Source organism: Xiphias gladius, chromosome 22 (assembly GCF_016859285.1).
Source record: "Xiphias gladius isolate SHS-SW01 ecotype Sanya breed wild chromosome 22, ASM1685928v1, whole genome shotgun sequence".
In the NCBI taxonomy this organism is placed as follows: Eukaryota; Metazoa; Chordata; class Actinopteri; order Istiophoriformes; family Xiphiidae; genus Xiphias; species Xiphias gladius.
In genome coordinates, this window is record NC_053421.1 from 26,766,218 (window position 1) to 26,786,013 (window position 19,796).

General features: G+C 41.6%; 1 protein-coding gene across 4 annotated transcripts in view; it reads right to left on the minus strand.

Annotated features, from left to right (window-relative positions):
* Nucleotides 1-19,796, minus strand: part of sema6e (sema domain, transmembrane domain (TM), and cytoplasmic domain, (semaphorin) 6E) — a 154,727-nt gene that overhangs the window by 83,757 nt on the left and 51,174 nt on the right. For all 4 annotated transcript variants that reach the window (XM_040118198.1, XM_040118197.1, XM_040118195.1 and 1 more), the window contains one exon: nucleotides 3,588-3,776. The gene's annotated coding sequence lies outside the window, so the exon portion shown is untranslated. The remainder of the gene's footprint in view (nucleotides 1-3,587; nucleotides 3,777-19,796) is intronic.

Here is a 19,796-nt window from a genome sequence, read left to right on the forward strand (position 1 = left end):
TCTTTGCGTTTACTATTAAGAAAGCGCTACAGAGATACTGACAATTTTAATTCAAATGAGATATATTACGATCACCTTTACACTTGACACCTGAGTTAAAATCCAGGGCATGCAGTGATGATTTTCTAATTTGCGAGGTAAACAATTCAGTGCAATGTAGCTCAATGTAGTTTTGCAATTAAAGAGACATTAAGCACCTTTGCACGCTGGCTTTTCCAAATGCCACTCAGAAGAAACTGAAACAATGTCAATTCCATTAGTAAGACCTCCAGTGAGGTTTGGTGCTGTTCTTAAGTCGAAAGATAGAAAACTGTTTTGTGTGCCTCTTTTTATCTAAGCTGCACTAACACCATTTTCGGCAAGCTGGCATTTATCTACCTGACCTGTGATGCTTGCTGCCACAGGGTCAAGAGATTCAACATTAGCAAGAAAAGTTCACTTCATTTTTAATTTTTCACCTGCTGTCAGCATAGATATTGCTCCCTGTCGCAGCCCCACGTGTATTTTTAAAATCCCTGCCCAACACAACTGTAAAGAAAACCCAACTGGGGAATAGTTTCCCATCCCTGAGACACAGCCTAATGAGCAGTGCCAGTCCTGTCAGACAAACTATGATCTTACCACACATCAGGTTGCAATGAAAAACACCCATGGGGATTTTAGTCAAGCTGTACTAAACTCTCATGGGTAAACATTGTTAAGACAGCGGCTCTGTAAATAGAACAGCCTGCCGACATGCACAGTACATCAGTCATGGTATGTGTCTCTATAGTAGGCCGTGTGTTAAGGTTCCTGAGTCCCACCAGCCTACCATTAGTCTGAGCTCCGTCTCTCTGTCAAAATCCCTCTGTATCCCTTTGCCTCACCGAGCGGAGCCAAGCAGAGAGCCTCTGACAGTTAGCGAGCGCCTCCACTGCACACATCATTGATACTAATGGGGGCGGAAGGCTGATGTAGGGTGGCATGTGTGTCAGAGTCCGCTGGGGTGTGTGTGTGTGTGCGTGTGTGTGTGTGTGTGTGTGTGTGTGTGTGTGTGTGTGTGTGTGTGTGTGTGTGTGCATATGGGGTAACCAGAGTCAGGATTACACAAGTGGAGCATGTGTGGTTGTTCTGCGGCGCGGAGATCAATTCATGTCGCTGCAGCAAATGGCATGACAACCAGTCTCCTCCCCATCACCATCTGCCTCCTCTGTGCCAATTTGTCACAGCACATCCAAGTGTGGCCTTGCCCTCATTTAACACGAGCACGGGCACAACTCAGAGAAGAACATGAGGAAGAAAAGGGAAGAAGGTGAAAATAAGGGCAGTGACATAGACTGCATTCCTCGGGGCGAGCAATGAGAGAGGTCAAATGGAGTTTATCAGAGGGCAAAGATGAGAAATATGCACAGGGGGCGTTCCGGTGACTCAGCTGGCTCAGGTAGAAACCGCATACCTGCAACACCCTGCGTTCAAATCTGGGTCGGACGTGCCAAAAAATGAATATAAAATTAATTTTAAAAAAATCCCAAAACAAACTGAGACAGATGCATTCTCAGTGTGGCACTGATTTGGCAGAACATTTCCTTAATTTGGTAGCTGAACAGACAGGTAGTAAAACTACGTTCCTGCAGAGACGTGATGGGGTGTAGAAAATGGTTAATGTGTGATAAAAAAAATGAAAAATAACAGACAAAATTTGGTAAGTATTGACTCATAAGTCGTTATAAATCAAATCATGCAGGTTTGAGAGTTTCTTGCTTGTAAATTTGTGCAAATTGAGACATAGGGCAGGATTTGCCAAGAGCTTTCTGATGCTTTTGTTTGCTACATAAATATCTTTTCATTATTGTCCTTGTAAAGCATGTGGGCCATGAAAAAATGTTCATACATCCAAACTATGCTTTATTTATAGTGGGAAGGACACAGTGCCTGCATTGTCAAGTGAGTGGGTGACAAGATATGAAAGCAATGCCACTCAGTCTCTTTCTGCCTCCGTCTCTCTCTCCCGTTTTCGGCATAATAATACCTCTATTCAACTCGGTGGTCTGATCATGTTTCACGCCTGTGCACCCGTATTGACTACTGTTCTGTCCCATTTCACCCCCTTTGATATGTCTTTGTGTCACCAGTAATGACAGGCAGAAAATGGCTGTCCACACCAGGGCCCTCATGCCACCATGATGCCAATGATCCAGCTCAAAACCTCATTCCTGCATATTCAACCTTTTAACCAAACCCTTATGTTTTGTTTCCCTGCTGTCAGCAGAGAGCAATGCAAAAGTGGTGGGCTTCTATTCACTTTAACTGACGTACAATACTCCACAATGGCCCCATGTCGCACGTATGCACAGCCAGCCAAAAGAGGGATCACAGCACAATAGTGGTGCTTTGAAAGTGCCATGAATAAAAAGAGATAGTCCGACGTGAGCATTCATACTGTTAAATCGCTGCAAATAAGAGCTCATGGGGACAAAACCCCTGTTTGTTTGTCTACCTGGGCGTGTGAGGCAGAGCCCGGACTGAAAGCTCTCAAGAGTCTTTTTGCCACTTTGGAAAAACACTCATGGCTTATACAATCAGGTATGGGCGTGATATGGAAAAGCCATTAACTGGCAGACAGTTTTCTCTCCATTACTAAGCCTCACTGGGTGTGAACTTGAAATAATAGTAGACAAATATTTAATTATTTCCTACATTCCTCTCAACGACCCACTGTTGTGGGGAATCTCTACGATTCAGTGTGTATAAATACATAGAACAAAGCACACACTAAGGAGAAATTTCAAACAAAACTTCTGAACCAACACAAAGAGAATTGGTCAAGATACTGAAGTCACTGGTACACTACAGCTGCACAAAATGACTGATTTTGTATATTACAAAAAGCCAGCTTTTATGAAGGATTAATTTCGCACAGTTTGCAGTTGTGCAATGTAGGCAAGCTGGCATGAATATGAAATACAACATTTTAAAAGTGAGTAAAAGGGATCCAGAGCGTATCAAATACAATTAAATCCTATTCTGCTTTTTAGACGCCCTAAAAAGGTTTACTCTCATCATGATATAACGGGGTCTGACATGATTTTTTTTTTTTTTTTGCCAAAGTTAGATCATTTTTGGGTGTTTTATAAAAGAGATTTCTGTAGCTGTGTTTTGCCTAAGCTCATCTCAGTGATTTGAAATGGGCAGTGCTCAGTTGGAAAGAGGTAATGCCATGTGTTTCTCTACACCGGTCGGAATTTGGCACATGAATCAGCCTTTAAATTTGAATCTGCTTTAACTCAGCTTGTGTTTCTGTTCCTGCGTTATTGTTTTTTTGTTTGTGTTTTTTTTTTTTTTTTTTTTTTTTTAGGGAATATATGGAAAATTACTGGAGTTGAGTTAATTGCCTTTGCCATGCACAAATCCCGGAAGCACATGGATAGTACTTTGAGATACTCTATTGACCCCTGATGAAGAAGTTGGTTGTTTTTGCATTTTTAAGAACCACAAGGAAAGACCAATAAAGCAAATGCTCAAAAAGGGAGGTCAAACTCAAAATAGCTGAAACTGGTGGCATTTAAGGTTTATACAATGAAGAAAAAACAAAACAAAACAGAACTTACAGACAGGTTTTATGTCCAATGAGCCACTGATCCACCAATCTTTAGCTCCTTCCACTTCTCTCAGGAAATGACTTCAGCAAGGGGGTGTAGGTGATGGGATTTTGAAGATGGTGTGGTTGGTGCGGTGTCAGATGCTGAGACCCCCTTTGAGGTTATCCCTCCTAGAATGTTCAGTCTTCAACAAACTTCCTGTGAGAAAAAAAAAAAAATAGAGAAAAACATGAGAATGGACAACAACACAAGAGGAGCAGCTGCACTGCAAACACACTGCTGAAAAACCTCAGGGGTTTGTCTCTTTTACTTAAACGGGGCCACTGGCCTACAGAGCACCCAAGGAGAGGGGCTCTGTGTCCTCTTTGTGTAATCTCCTCAGTCACCCTGCTGTCATAACATCACAGATAAGACAAGCAGAGAGGCCATAAATAGAGCCAGATGTGCTGGGTTGTGCTGGGTTACTGGCTCAAAATGGCGATGATAAGTAAAGGACCAAGGGGTTTTAAGGTTCCGGAAGACTACAGGATGATGCGTGAATATTTTTTTTCTTCTATCCAATATCCTCCTTTGTATAATTGAAAAGATCATGTGCACATGATATCAAAGTGTGTATACTGACAATAATATAGACGAGCCATGACTTCAGGATTATTTAGTTCCCACACCCAAACCTCCTCCAACACTCTTTGTTTCTATGTACCAAGTGTGAACTATCTTACAGTAGACAACCACACCATGTGGTTTAACATGCCTACGCTTGCTGTGTGGGCATCCAGAACTTGTTTCCATTCAATACTGCAATAGGGAGGAAATATCGTGCAAAGCAAAACAATGCTCAACAAAAGAGAGAACCAGCATGGTAGAATAGTATTATTGCACCGGTGAACCAACTGACCTGTTGTCACTTTACTTCTGACCCGTCTTAATCTACAATTTCCTCACTACAGCTACCTCGGTTACCCCATGAAACAGTATTTTCTCACAGGTTTCTTGTGAGCTTTATCATTCTACATGTTTGGGGGCTTTCTCACATCTTTCTGGACTTTTCAGAACTTTGAAACTTTCTTCAATTTGCCTGACGCTTGACTCTACTCCATGGAGACTCATTCATGGGGCACAGCTGGCATTTAAAGCAACACTGCTATGTCATTAGCTCACGTCAACAACTGTGCTGTCATCCCTTACTCAGCCTCCCCGTAGTAAACACAATTACACCGAAGAGATTTCATGTCAGATGAACTTCCTGTAAATCCTTTCTTGCCAGATCAGCAACTCCCAAACACACACACACACACAAACACAAACACACATACACACGCCGTCTCTGATGACCAGTGGTGACTAATGACAAATGGTCCATGGATTTCTTGTAACCGAACTTACCTCCTATTAAACAGATAGACTTTTTAACTGACACACACACCAGCTGCACGCACTCTCTCACTCACACACACACACACACACACACACACACACACACACACACACACACACACACACACACACACACACACACAGTCTCTGATTAACAGTGACTAATGGCAACTGGTCCATGGATTTCTTGTAACCAAACTTACCTCCTATCAAACAGATACACTTTTTAACTGACACACACACAAACACACACACAGCACCTGCACGCACTCACGCACACACACGCCGTCTCTGATTAACAGTGGTGACTAATGGCAACTGGTCCATGGATTTCCTGTAACCCAGCTTACCTCCTATTAAACAGATACACTTTTTAACTGACACACACACCACCTGCATGCACGCACGCCGTCTCTGATTAACAGTGGTGACTAATGGCAACTGGTCCATGGATTTCCTGTAACCCAGCTTACCTCCTATTAAACAGACACACTTTTTAAACCGACGCATACACCAACAACAACCACATTGCGCAGAGCGATTCATCACATCCTTAGCAATGGATAAAGCATGTCCAACTCACTGACTCAGTCATAAAGCGCAGCAGCTCAGCTGCATTGCTTTCCCAATCCATCCTGAATGAGGTAGCTGACTGCAGCTGCTGTGAGCTCAACATCACCGCTGACTCCCGTCCTGAAGGCCTGTAAATACTTAACAACCCCAGTCTTCAGCAAATTAAGCAGAGTGCTGTGAGAGCTTTGGCATGCTGGCTTATGGCGGCTTAACCTATGCAGTGTAAAGGGAGGGGGCGGTGCTTTAGTCAGAGTGTATGGCTGGTCAGTGGAAAGGTTATGGCCACTGTGCCAAATGACACCAGGTTTTAGTCATGGGCAATGGCCTGGTGGATAAAAGACATTGATGTCACCTCAAAAAAAGAATTTAAAGACTACTAGGCTCCATTACACACAACCTCTGACCACTTAATTCCATCTTCCCACGCATCGGTCACATTGTGCACAGGCCACAGCTGTTTTTCTTGTCAGAAATCATCACCATCAATAGGGCTGGGGGATAAGGTTGAAATCAATATCAAAAGGTTCATAAGAATGTTTTTCTCAAATACAGGCATACAGATGGGTGACAAATTAGAGAAAACCACATAACGTGCTTTAGTAAGGTACTGGGCCTCCAAAGAGCTGTAATACTTGCAATAGATCCAAATGTGTCTAAAGGAATTGAGTTGAGATACTGTGACTAAACTACAGCATATGAATCATATCCCTCATCAAACCATTCAATGAGCCTTTGTTTCCTGTATAGGAGCAACTGAATTAATCGCATTTTTTCCATTAATTTGTCCAGCTATTTCCTTTAATTTATCAGCTGACTGTACATATAGGGCTGCAACTACTGATCATTTTTCGATTATCGACAAACCGATCAATCCAGTAACTGTTTGGTCTAGAAAAAGATGAAAAATGCCCATTACAGTTTCCTAAAGACCAAGGTAACAACCAGTCCAAAACCCAAAGAGATTCAGTGTGCAGCAATTCCTCACAATGGAGAAGCCTAGTATTTTTTCTGCATTTGTCCTTGAAAAGGGAAAAATGATTAATCGATTATTTAAATAGCTGTTGATTAATTTTGTCAATCAACTAGTCGATTAACCTGACTGAATTTTTCAGCTCTATGTACACTGAAAATGTGTGCAAAATCATCTAAACATCTAAAATAATCAGCGATATAGCGGAAAACAGGTATTTGAATTTAAGATGTGAAAAAACTCTTTACTCAAATACAACAATGAATTTGATATGATGATATGATCATATCGTGATTAGATTCCACTGAAGGTTGATCATGAATATTGTCAAGTCCTAACCAAAGTCTTAAGAGATTGTCCTCAAAAACAACATGTAGACTGGCTCACCAACATGATTAATAGCTGCAGGCACAGAGGTTGGATAAATTAGGGTCAGCAGATTTAGTTAAAGGGGACACAGGGTGGCCCTGTGTCTGTCTGTTGGATGTGGAAGGTAACGGCTACCAAAGAGCAGAGAGGTTTTGTTCACCTTTTTTTTTTTTTTTCCCTCCAGTCTGAACAGAGTAGGTTCCAATATTGATTTTAGTGAATGAGATCAGCTGGTGGGATTGTTATCAGGCTCTGTAACATCAGCTGTTGGTGCTATTAGATTGGGTGCTCATATAACGCATGGGAGATGAAGGATAGTGTTGCCGTGATTGTTTCATTGCCACACTGCGATCATTGTGCCCCAGCGTTAGTGGCATCCTATAATTTCTAATCTCATTTTCTAGAAATAGTCCCACAGGGAGGCCCCTTATATTGCCATAATAGTTTTGAGGGGAGCCCCATTAACCAAATGAGCTTTTCAGAGCACAACATTCCCATTAGCACCACTCATACAATTCCTCATCTTCTTCAAAAGTGAACCGTGAGCTTCCCTGCAGACCCCATGCACCACCAAGCCAACACCTCACTTTTTTTTGCCTCCATTCAACTTTCCCCCAGCAAAGTTGGCAAACTCCTTGCCTTACCAAAATGACCTTATATCACCCTAAACAGATTCAGCCCACACAGACTGACCCACCACATTCCAAACTCCAATCCAACTACTCTAGATATTTCCCTGTAGGCCTTGCGGTGCTCACTGGGTTGTGGTAGTGATCAATGGCCCCTGGCCGCGGGCATCAGGGGGGCCCTGGGCTCCAGGAATGGAGGTATTAATAATGCAAGGTCCAGGCCTGTCATATCCTCCATTAGCACAGAGGAGGCGGGAGGCCCAACAGCTGATTGATTACTAATTAGATTAATTGCAGTCTTTTAGAAAAGGAGGAGAATGTAATAGACTGGGGGTCTGACAAGTGCGAGGGTAGAGGAGCCTGGCTGATGGAAAAATATCCACTGAGGCTGTTTAAAAAATAAAAAAAAGAGCTTTTCCGATTAGAAACGCATGTTTCTCTTCTGAGATGAGTGCACAATTCAGGAAAGAATAGCCTGAGTCTGTGTAATAAACAAGAATTCGATCAAAGTCCAACCGACTACCTATTACTTTAAAAATGTCTAATAAATTGCTCAGTTCTCCGGAGGTCTCTCTCTACAATGCACCTGCATATGGCAAAAGAAAACAACTCAAATGCACTGACTACACTGCTAATTGAAGAAGACACTGGTGTTATTAGCTGTTTTCGTTTGAGACATTTTCCACTTCTCGTTCCCACATTTGTGTCTTGTTAGCCTTTGCTATCTGGAAAACATGACATGATAAGGTCCACTACTCTCCAGTCCTCGTGTAATGTGTGTAATGATCGTGTTGGTGAACACAGACATTAGCTAAAAGGTGCAGAGGTGTGTGGTGATTGAGTTCCTCTTAATCTCCCCGCTGTCCTCTGGAGATAAAACTAATAAAACACGCATCAAAGCTGTGGCATCCAGTCTGAGGGGTCTAAAAGAACTTTTAAAAGGTAAAGCTGCTAAATGAATCTGCACATATATTCATCGGCATCTTCTCTTTCACACAATGTGTTTACTGTTCAACTTCAAATGTTGTTTATGATTCTAATAATTGTTCTAATTTAATTTAGATTCAAATTGGTTTGCCCATATTTCAGACTGACACTTAAAAATCAATTACTGGCCACTTATTGTCATTGTGTAACCTCCAAGATGATGAATGTGATGCATTTTTGTTTGAGGATATATATGTTGCAGATTTGATCAGGGCTAAACTGGTAGTCTGTGGGAAGTTGTTATACTTAATTTCAGCCATCCTTGGTTTCAATTAACAATGCAAGTGTCTCATGGTCAAAACGTTTGTTGAAGTATTTCCATCCTGTTATCAAAATTATTGGAAAACACCAGATACTTTATTAAAACTGGCATTACACTGAAAAACCCGAATCATTCAAGCCCTGTGTCAACATCACTGATGCAATTATTTCTTTCCAAATCACGTCTTCATTCCAAACGAGTGGTGAGGCAGGCATGCATGAGTTTCTGAGTACTAGACTAATTGGTATGGCCACACTCGCTACACACACCCACACTCAACATAAATAGCCTCACACTTCTGAGGGGATAATGCCTTCCAAATAGGGAGCTGCATTATTTGTCTCAGCCTCCCTCTGCACCAGCAGACCATGGCGAGTCGCATCTTGCTCTGCTGGCTCTCGCCAACCTCGGGGGAGAACAGTCCCAGCATGCATTGGTATGTTTAGCGCAGTAACTGTGCCGATTTTGACTTCTGGTAAGAAATGATTTATCTCCAAGAAGCCTGTAGAAGACTCGCAATTGGCCCAATTGCAAAATTACTAGGAAATCCTATTATGCTGCAGTGCAGCTGGTCGTCCATATCCATCTCACAACTCTGACATAATGATGTCATCAGTAATGGAAACTAAACTGCCAATGATGCATGTTGCCAACATAGGGCCTACTTTTTCGGTCCTCTTATCTAATGTCATGTATCATAAGTAGACTGGTCTCTATCAGTATTTTTGGCAGTGAGATGGGTCTTTACTCTTTCTTGTCACAAATGAGTTCTTGAGGGGCTGTCAGGATGAAGTGGAATATTGGACCTATTAATTATTCCGCTCTTCCATCCTGCTGGAAGGAAGTTCTGAGTCAGTCCTTCATATCTGACAAAGTTCATCTCCGCATGACTCCACTGCTGCTGCAGCAAATGTCTGAGGATGGAGCGCTGTTGGACTGCCATTACTGGAATCTGTATGCACATCTTCCCAAGGACAATATAGCCAGTACATTCATCCAGCGTTTTTGGATGCTTCCGGGACTGATCGGAAACACAAAAACTCAGAAAGAGAAAGTAAGTTAGAATCTCATCGTAAGGTTTCAGAAAAAAACAAAAACAAAACCTAACTCTTTTAATGCTGCAGGTAGTATTTACCAAATTAAACGTGCCATTCGCCTAAGCTTAGAGTCTGTTAATACTTTGGGATTTGCTGACAGGGCCCAATTTCTTATTTCCTAGATTCTGAGATCACTGCTAAACGCAAAAACCTGTAACCAGTTAAAGGGTATTACATCAGAATTAGACTCAATATTGCACTGTGTGAACCCAGGATTTTCTGGAATTTTTGTTTGTGGTTGATACTGTAAGATTCGGCTTGTTGTAAAATATGAACTTGAACAGCATTGTCGCTGAGAGAATGCAGATTTTCCCAGATTTTTTGCCCATGGATTAGGGACAAGTAACAAATAAAGTTGGCATCAATGAATTTACCAGATGTGTTTAGGATGTGATTCTTATAGAGATAAACAATTACTACAATGCAGCATCTTACTCATCCATTTTATAATGCGATGACAGTTTGAAACGTGCAACAAGAGTTCGTCTTCTGCCTTCAGTTGTGTCGTTCTTGGTCTATACCTGCTCGCTTTCTTTTCTCCTTCCCTAAGCCCAAGGCTGCCTCCCACCTCCTCCTCTCAGCCCCTGTGGCTCACTGCAGTGACGACATGCTGTGCTAATTGAAAGCGACCCTGACTCGTCCTTTTTCAAAACTGTTCTGGCTGATACCCCGCTGTTTTCCCCTCCACCGAAGGTTGATAACTGGCCTTTCGGCTGTGCTGCTCTGCAGTGTGAACTCTGGCCTCGATATGTCGGCCTCTCTTTCTCTACAAAACACAAGGTCCCAAGCCACACAGAGTGGGAAGAAACTGCAGACTTGCCCCTTTTCCTCCTGTGTTACGGCACCAGAGTGTAGCAGAAATTGTTGGTGAGTTGCTGGTGAGAATTGTTCCAGAAAAAATTGAAGGAGTACTCAAGATGTTAAAAAACGTACTTTTTGTTTGGATGCTTAATGCAAATATAACTGATGCATAATATTGTTTACAAAACAAAGAGAGGTGTACAATTTGAAATTCAATGAAGATGCAAATAATTCCAAGCCATTTTCCCTTGAATGTGCTCTGCAAACTCTGAAGGACGAAAGCACAAACGCTAACCTAATAGATGAGCTACAGCTTCAGCACAGACAACATGATTAGATTCTCCTCATACTTAATTCTTTTATCAAAAAGCAGTGATATTCCACTAAAACAAAATGCTTGTACCTGCAGTCTTTCAATAGAGGTGGGCTCTTATCACCCTCACTGAATAGGACTGGGGCCCATAATGTAATAGCTTAGCAGCACGCTCATAAATCACCTGAAGAGGCTTTATGCAACATGGACTGACACTCCCAATCTGCCAACCTGTGTCTTTATTAAAGAGCACATTATACTGAAGTGCGCCTTTTCTGCCAGTCGCCCTGCTATAAGCACCTCAGCTCATATATTTATGCAAACGCAAGAATACAAATACTTTCCTCTGCAGGCACAAATACATTTCTCCAAGCTTTTATATACAGAATGTGTGCAAGTGTGTGTGTGTGTGTGAGTGTGTGAGTGTGTGAGTGAGTGAGTGAGACATAGACAGGCATTATTTTTACATCTTCTCACCGTCCCTTTTCACAATTACAGCAATTGTCTCCCTCCCACTGAGTGACGCATCAATTTGAATGTACGAATGTCTATTCATATCTGATTTGCTTTGGCGAATCTCTTAAATGTTACGGGCCACACAGTTTACACAAAAGAGTGTGATGTTTGTATGTGTGTGTGTGTCCTGCTTTGTTGATATATTGTACTTTTTTTTTTTTTTCCTCGCTGTCCTTCAGTAAATTTGACAGCTAAATTGAAAAATGTCATAAGTAAATGCCATGTGAGTTGACAATGAAATAGCAATGAATCAAGATTTGGCATCAGTATAGGCCCTATATGTTAACAGAGAGGAGACACGCAGCCCTTCAATTTGTTCAAATCAAGACCTCTTTGTATGCCGAAGGCAGAAGTAAAGCGCTAAATAAGTTTCACATGAGGCAAATTTAATGGGATCTTAAGGTGCTTTTTAAGATCTCTGCCCTAATTACCACGTGGTGAAATCAAAACCTTTTAATAAACATTTTCTCCCTGCTCTCTACCCAAGAGAGCTTGAGGAAGGGAATTTGTTGTATTCCCCTCTGTCTCAACAACAAGTGTAGAAGGGGAAGCCACTGAAAGATTGTCCTCGAGAAGCTGTCCTGCCTTCAGCAAAAAACTGCAGTCGGATGTGTGTGTTTGAAGATTGTGAAAACATCACAGATCATTGCAGTTAACACAAAAAAGCAATAGTCTCCAGATTAAGTAAATATATAAGAAATGATGCAACTGTACCCTTCAGAAGAACTTCATACAAATTGCAACAAGATGCCATGTTACATTTTCTCCTAGTCTCTGAATTTACGAGGTCAATCTCTACACATTTCGCCCCTATTTGACCTAATTAATAGTTTCTGTAATCACAGTGTTATTGTCAGTGTACCATTGCTCAACTCAGCCTCAAGAACACCGCTCATCAACTTTTTCAAGGTTTTCATGCCCATGGACAAAAGATTTGCCAGTTGCTTATCATACACAAAAAGGATCAAGCCCTCTTGAAGGAATCCCAGATGCCAAAACTCTGCCTGCTCTTCCAGCTATAGGACTATTTGTTCAAACTAAATGCGACTAAAAAATCTGCAGGCTGCCACAGTGCTCCCAACCAAAATCATGCAGATCATGAACAGGAAAAACACTAAATCCCTTTCTCCCACTCTTGCAAACACAAGATGTACCCCTTGGTAAACACCAGCAGCAGAACACATCCTGCAAAGAAAGCCTTGCTGATGAGAGACAGAAATGTAAACAGCGACTCTCAAAATAGAAGTTGTTACACTCTAGAAATAAAACGTTGAGGATGGGGACCCAGGCCTGTTTGTTTAGTCTCCAGACTCCTGTGGCTGTAATCTGACCAGCGACAGCAGTCATAGGCAATTTCTGAGGACCGTCTTCACCCGCAGAGTTGCTGATGTACAGTAAATCTCTCTGGCCATGTGCGGACTGAGCCTGGGGTCTCCAATTCTGAAGGTTTTGAACTTCAGGTCTCGAACCCGATGTTTTCAAATCAATGAGAACTGCAAAAATTACATTTATAATTTCTAATAAGACCAGGTGAAAAAAATGGGACCAAATTGGATCTCGAGGCACGAAACTTACACACAACACGTTTGAATGCTCAAGGTTGCATTTAAAAAAAGCTGACATGACTTTAACTTATCCCAATTAGCTGAGACAGCTTTCCAGGCACAAGCAGAGAAGACTCAACAATTAAAAGAGAGCAAAATAGTCAGCTTCGTTGGTATGTTGGCTGATACCTCGGTTCAGGCAAAACTCAAAAGGGAACCCAGTAATATTAAAAAAGGGAAACCTCCAGCACACTGTGTAAAGTTCAAAATTTCAAAATTTTATTGAAGCCAAAACTTTAAAAATATATTCTCTGTTAAACTGTGGTCATCGTTTCTTGTACACTGACTGTTTCATGTTGTGGACTTTAAATGTTTTTGAAAAGAGCTCTTGAACCTGATGAGACTACCTGACTAAATAAAGTTTGACTGGTTCTTTTGATTGGTGAATAGCGATTAGATGGAAATTGACGTACCAACATTGTCGGTTTAATAGAATGTTCTAGCTGCAAGCCTATACAGTGCAGGACTTTCTCTTATACTCTGCTTTCAAAGTTGTTTGTGCTGATGCATGTGTTCCTCCGAACTTATATAGGTGTGCAGACGGACAACTTTTGATACATGCTCTATTACTGAAATGTGCTTTAAACAAAACAGATGTGGAATCTTTTGTTATTGTGGTTCTGCTTACGCACTCATTCTTTATGTCACTGCAAGATCATAACTACAGCAGATGGTTTGCATCTTTCATTACAGCAGATACGATCACTCACCCAGACAAAATCAGATACTGTACGAGCAGTTATCTTGTATGGATCACGATGCTGACCACATGACCTAGAGCAACAAATCCCTTCCTTTTACCTAAATGGCCTCAGTCTAACCTGTCCTGACATTACACATTCTGACAGAAGCTGGTCAGCAGAGGATGAGTGGAGGGAGGGATAACTGGGCTCCCGCTGCACACATTTTGTATCTTGACAATACAGATCAAACACAGTCTAACATTAGTTGAGGCTGAGCCGCTGTTATCTTTTCTGATGTGCAAAGTGCGACACGCAGATGCATGGCAAATGAGAGCAAGGCAGACAGGTAATCCAGGATTACAGCGCCGACATGTCATTTCCGTGGATGTGTTATTCCTGCTCACTCGTCTTTTGGGAGAAACCTAGGGTGCAACCCCATCTGTCTGCTTCAAATTCTCCTCTGGCACCCATCAATGGCCCGCCGTGGACCAGCATAGACGACAAGATAATGAGCTCTCGTTGCCTTGTCAACGCTTTCCTATTTTTTTGGGGGTTTTTTTTTTGACAGCCACGCTCTTAAGCTCCTGTTTGCCCATTTCCACGTGTGCAGAGCTCTTCAGTAAACAAGGCATCTAGATGGTAGATGAAATTTTCATTTTGTCTTAAAATCCCTCAAACAGAAAACCACAGATGGACAATCAAGCCACCAGTAGTTTGCCGTTTGCTGGAGGGAGGGGGGATTTAGCTGCTCGTGAGAAACGCTAATCTTTACACCAAGAAAGTAAAAACACTTTTCTTAGTTAATGAAGGAAGGGGTCAAAATGCAAGAGGCTGATAAAAACTGTCCTTTATGTCTGAAGCACCAGACAGACATGGTACTTGACCTGTGCTTGGCCTGACTGACTCAATGAAGACATTAAAAGCTAGAAACAGTTCAAATAAAGTAATATTTCACTGTTAGAAAATGTTTTCAATTTCGAGTGCTTTTTCTCAAAATTGCATTAAAATGAGCCTTCAGGTGGGTAGCTCCATCTGCTTGGAAATTACACACACTAGTAAGGACTCTTGTGAGGACAGAAATTACAAAATGGAACTTTTGTGCTTTAATACTTTTTTTTATTTTATATTTTAGCCTTCTGTTCTGTTTAATACATTTTTCAAATTCCTTTCAATCCCCAATCCCCTGTCATCTTCCTTTGGTGTACAGAGTCTTTGTTCAGGGTCTATCAGCAACTTAAATTTGGAGCCCCGGTCATCTGTATACAGTAGTTTTCGGTAATGACCTCAGTGTAGTAACTGCAGACAGTTTAAGACGGATTTTGTTTTTGAAAACCTTTACCTATATATCTGCATGTTTTTTGTTAAACCCTGTGGTTCGGTAGTCTTAATATGCCGACTTCGAACAGAAGATTTACATGACTATTTCTTAAGACTGCTTACTTGATATTCAACAGGAGACCAAGGTGACAGGTATGATTACATGTTCATTTGAAAGAAAGAAATGTGAGCGGAGATTTTCTGTTACTATTTTAATTTACTTTTCATTACTTTAACTTAACAAAGTTTGTTAAAAGTACTGTAGTTTGAGGCCCTTATTTAAAAATTGTTACCTTGAGAAGCTTCACAGTCAAATTTCCCTCTGTGTTTATGGTAGTGTTCACTTGGTAATTGAGGCCATTTTACGATCATCTATAATGAAAGTTAAAAGCCCACGAGGCCAGGTAATGTCAAAGGTTTAATTGCTTATAAGCTCATACAGAGCTACAGACAAAGTGCAGTAGAACAGATAAGTATAGAGGAAGAAATGATAAATAATTACTCTCTCAATGCCCCTAAAGAGGCAGTGGCTCTCAAAAGTAAGTTTTATTCCAAAGCTGTCTCCACATGTTGCACTTTTCTTTGTGGTTTTCGTTTAAAGTGCCTGTCTCTATCAAGTCTGTGAAGACTCTCAGTCATCAAGGTCATGGTATTCTTTACGTGCTATGCGAAGGCAACTGGACTTGCTTGAAGTTCTTGAAGACGTTTCGTTTTCGCCCTTCATCCGAAAGGCTTCTTCAGCTCTCTCTATCAGTCATCATATCATGTGGTTGGTTTGAGGAAAAGTAGGGCCACATTCCTCATGTTATATCTAAATTTGCATCATGACATTTCCTGTACAGTGGCATTTTCTCCCCCACCTGAGTGTCACTGTAGTGTCTAACACAAGAGGGTGAAATTCCAAAACAGACACGTACTCATGCACTGTCTGCCCTGATGAGGCAACTACATCCAACTCAAACATCACACACTTGAGGATCTGTTTGGTTTACCAGCTAGATGTAATCACGCTCTGAAATGATGCCAATTTCCTCTTTGTCTATAGCAGAATATTTCACCGTAAACTGTTTATTCTGCATCCAGACTCCCATGTCTTTGAAAAGCATTTAAAAGGCTGAACTTAATCTTCAAACAATCATTGCCAATGTTATTCTAAACAACTCCTGTGTTAATGAAATGTCATTTTAACAGTCAGGTTTCTCTCTCAATATTTATACTGTGTCAATCCACATTTTACTTCACTCAAATGTCTTTTTGAAGACAAGTTGCAAAATCAGACATGATTTCCAAGACATCCCTGTAAACATCCCTTGGTATATCCAGTGTTATTTTACAGTAACTGTAGAAGAAGAGTTCTGGCACAGCGTTTAGACAAGCTAATGCTTCTCTACCCCTCTGCCCTCCCTCCCCACTGACTCTTATTTCTGTTTGAACAAAAAAAAAACGATATTTCCTTTGCAAAAACAGCTGCTAAAACAAAGACACAAAAAGAAAAGCACAGCACTTGCTGATGTCTACCAAACACATTTTCCACTCTTTGGAGCTCACTCAAAGGGAGAAAAGCTAACCTCTCACCTGGTTTTTGTAAGAGAAGCTGTCTCGCATAGCCCGTGCAGTGAGAATCAGATTCAAAATCAAAATTATTCCAACTGGCATGTGTCCAGAAAGAGAGTGAGAGCTGTTAAAAAGGAGAGCATGAAGATATATATCAGACTGCAACAGCCTTGGCCTCACAGACACTTTAATTCAGCACATGTGTGCATTAGGAGCCTTATACCAAAAACTCTGCTTTACTTTGTCCAAATTCCAGCCTGAATCATGACATCAATGTTGACAAACTGTAAACACTGGGCGGTAAATACATAATGCTAGTCAAAGCACTTATTTTCAACTCCCACAGAGCATTTGCCAATTGCATGGGTCATGACAGTCAAATGAAAAGATGGCCCGACCCTTTCATGTGTCTTCAGGGGGTTTGTTCATTAATGACTTGGGCTCAGCCCTATGTCAGCCTGCTGGCTGGTAGCAGCAAAGGCCAGAAGGGGCACGGGGTGTCGAAACACCCACTGACATGTCGTGGCCTGGCAAAGCCATGTGCTTTGGAAGGGAGGCTCGTGGAAATCAGTGGGGCTTGGCCCAAGATTCACTCCTTCCTCCGTCTGCCAATGGCTTTCCAAGTGTTGGGCTGTCATTTGTCAGCCTGACTGATGTCTGCGCCGTGAGGACCAAAGTACAGTGCTCCGACATGTTGGACCAAAGTGGCGTGGATGTGCTCCCAGAATCAAACTCCCAAAATGAAAAAGCACTTAAGCTTCAAATTTGCAGGTAGTGTAGGAAGTGTACTAAGTATCGTGAGGATAAAGTAATACATTTATTGCAGGACTGAAGTGAAAAAAGGACAAAGCAAAAAGGAAAAACTTGGCGTTCTCATTTTGTACATAATATAAGACCATCAGACACAGCCAAAAACCACAGAAAGCAAGATGGGCTGTTGAGGTAGGCTGTTCCCATTCCTGGAATATTTTCGGTGGTATATTAAAAAACCAAGGGTCCGTCTCTCCTCTCTCACTACATTAAGTGATTCTTATTGAAGCCTTACAAACAGGAAACATTAAGTCTCTTGAGAAAAGATAGAAAGTAAGAGATTTTGCTTACATGAGAGAGAAAGAAAAGATTGAGTGAATGAGGTGTAGCAAGTGAATATAAAGCAGGAAAAAAAAAGTGGAGATGGAAAAAAGGAATAAAACATAGTTAGGGAGCAACAGTGTGGGGAGAACAGCTGAAAGAGGTTGCGGGGCCCCAGGTGAGCCCTGTGGTGGGTCATTTCACAGCCCTGTTGGCTGACTAACACTGACAGGTCAGCTGGAAGACTCGCTGCCAAGAGAAGCCCTCAACGGAAAGCCTCAACACCCACTCTCACACATACAGACACATAAAAACAGTACATGCAAACACACACACACACACACACTCCCCTGCCTCCACCACGAAATAATTTCCTTTTCAGTCTGCCATACAATAACCGAGCAACTGTTTATTGACCTTTACCATGGTTCTTTTCACCAGGCAATCGCTTCCTTGGCTCGAAGCACAGAAATATAGCTCCGACTGCTCAGCTCAGTGCTGTAAATCCACCACTATACAGCTGGCATTCATGCATTCACAGCTCAAGATCCACATCAGGATGTGTGACAAAGCGCCTGGGGGAGGGAGCGCTTCCCTGACAGCTGTGATGATTGGATCATCAAAGAAGACAACTTGATGTTATAACCATCATTAGTGCAGTAACAAATCAATTAAAGCGAATCACAGCACTAAAGGCTTGTGTACACACGTGTGCCTGAGAGGAGTATGCCCACACAGTCTGCATTCACAACACAATATTTGATGGTCACAGTATCGTTCAGACTGGAACTTGGCCGCTGCCGTCCAATTTCACGGCAAAAAACGTGAAAAAAATAATGCTTTTAAGCAAGGGTCTTGTAAATTAAAGTATACCAGTGAAGCAAGTCAAAGATGCCCCCCCTTTACCAACCATAGGCGGCTTCACTGATACACTTTTATGAGGCTCTTACTAGTTTTTTGCTCCTTTGTTCAATCATTTTTATTATACAAGCTTTGCCACATGATATTTAGTTGCGTCCATTCCCAGGGCCCATACAGACTTTGGAAATTAAGTCTTCATGTTTGCTACCCTTATATATTTTCATGAATGTTTAAAACTACAGTTTTTACCCCATGTGATCATATTAAATTGCAGGTCACAAATGTTTTCTTCAGTTCCAAGTCTCAGAAGATAACTGACATAATTAGTTTTATCATGCCACTGTATTTCAACCTTGGTTCCCTCTTTTTGGTTAGGCCATAATATATAGTTATACGAGTGGTGTATGCAGTTGATAGTGTCCATCGCAAATTCCCAGATTATCCTCAAATGGCTTGTTTGGTCTGACAAACAATCCAGAGTTTCAAATTTGATTTAAAAAAAACAAAAAAAAACAACAAAAAAAGCAGACAAAAGCAGCAAATACTCAAACTTAAGAAGCTGGAATCTGCAAAATGTTTGGCATTTTTGCTTGACAAATGACTCAAACAGTCTAAAACCAAAATTATTTGATTATTGATCTGTCAATCTAACAAATCTAATCAATTTTCTGTCAATCTAATCAAATTTTCTGTCAATCACCTCATCAATAAGTCAACTTGTGTTTTGTCAACTGTACCGCTATTTTGGCCAGGTCTCTTGCAAAGGCAATAACCTGATCTCAAGAGACTATCCTGGTAAAGTCAAGGTTAAGTGAAAATAAATTTAAAATTCTACTGTCTCAAGCAGACTGACACAGGGAGCAATTTTACCACTGAATGGTTTAATTCTTTGGAGACTTTATATTTGTTGTTTGTTTCAAGGAGATTTGGATGCTCGCCATCCTTCTCAGGGATGAGAAGTACAGGTGGTGAGGCAGTCGCAGTGGATCCGTCGAGGTGGCAACCCTTCACTGCCAAGTGAATGCCGGTGACGGCGCGAGTCCTGTTTGGCTGATGAGCAGCGGGGAAGCAGGTGGGCAGGCTGAGGCTTATCTGCCAAAACAGCCAGAGTTACACCACACCTCCCGCCGCAAGAACTGCTACGACTCAACGACCACATGCAGGGAGAATAAGAGGGTAGCAACAGGAAGGGAGATACGAGAGAACAGAGAGGTAGAGGCACGGTAGGTTCTGG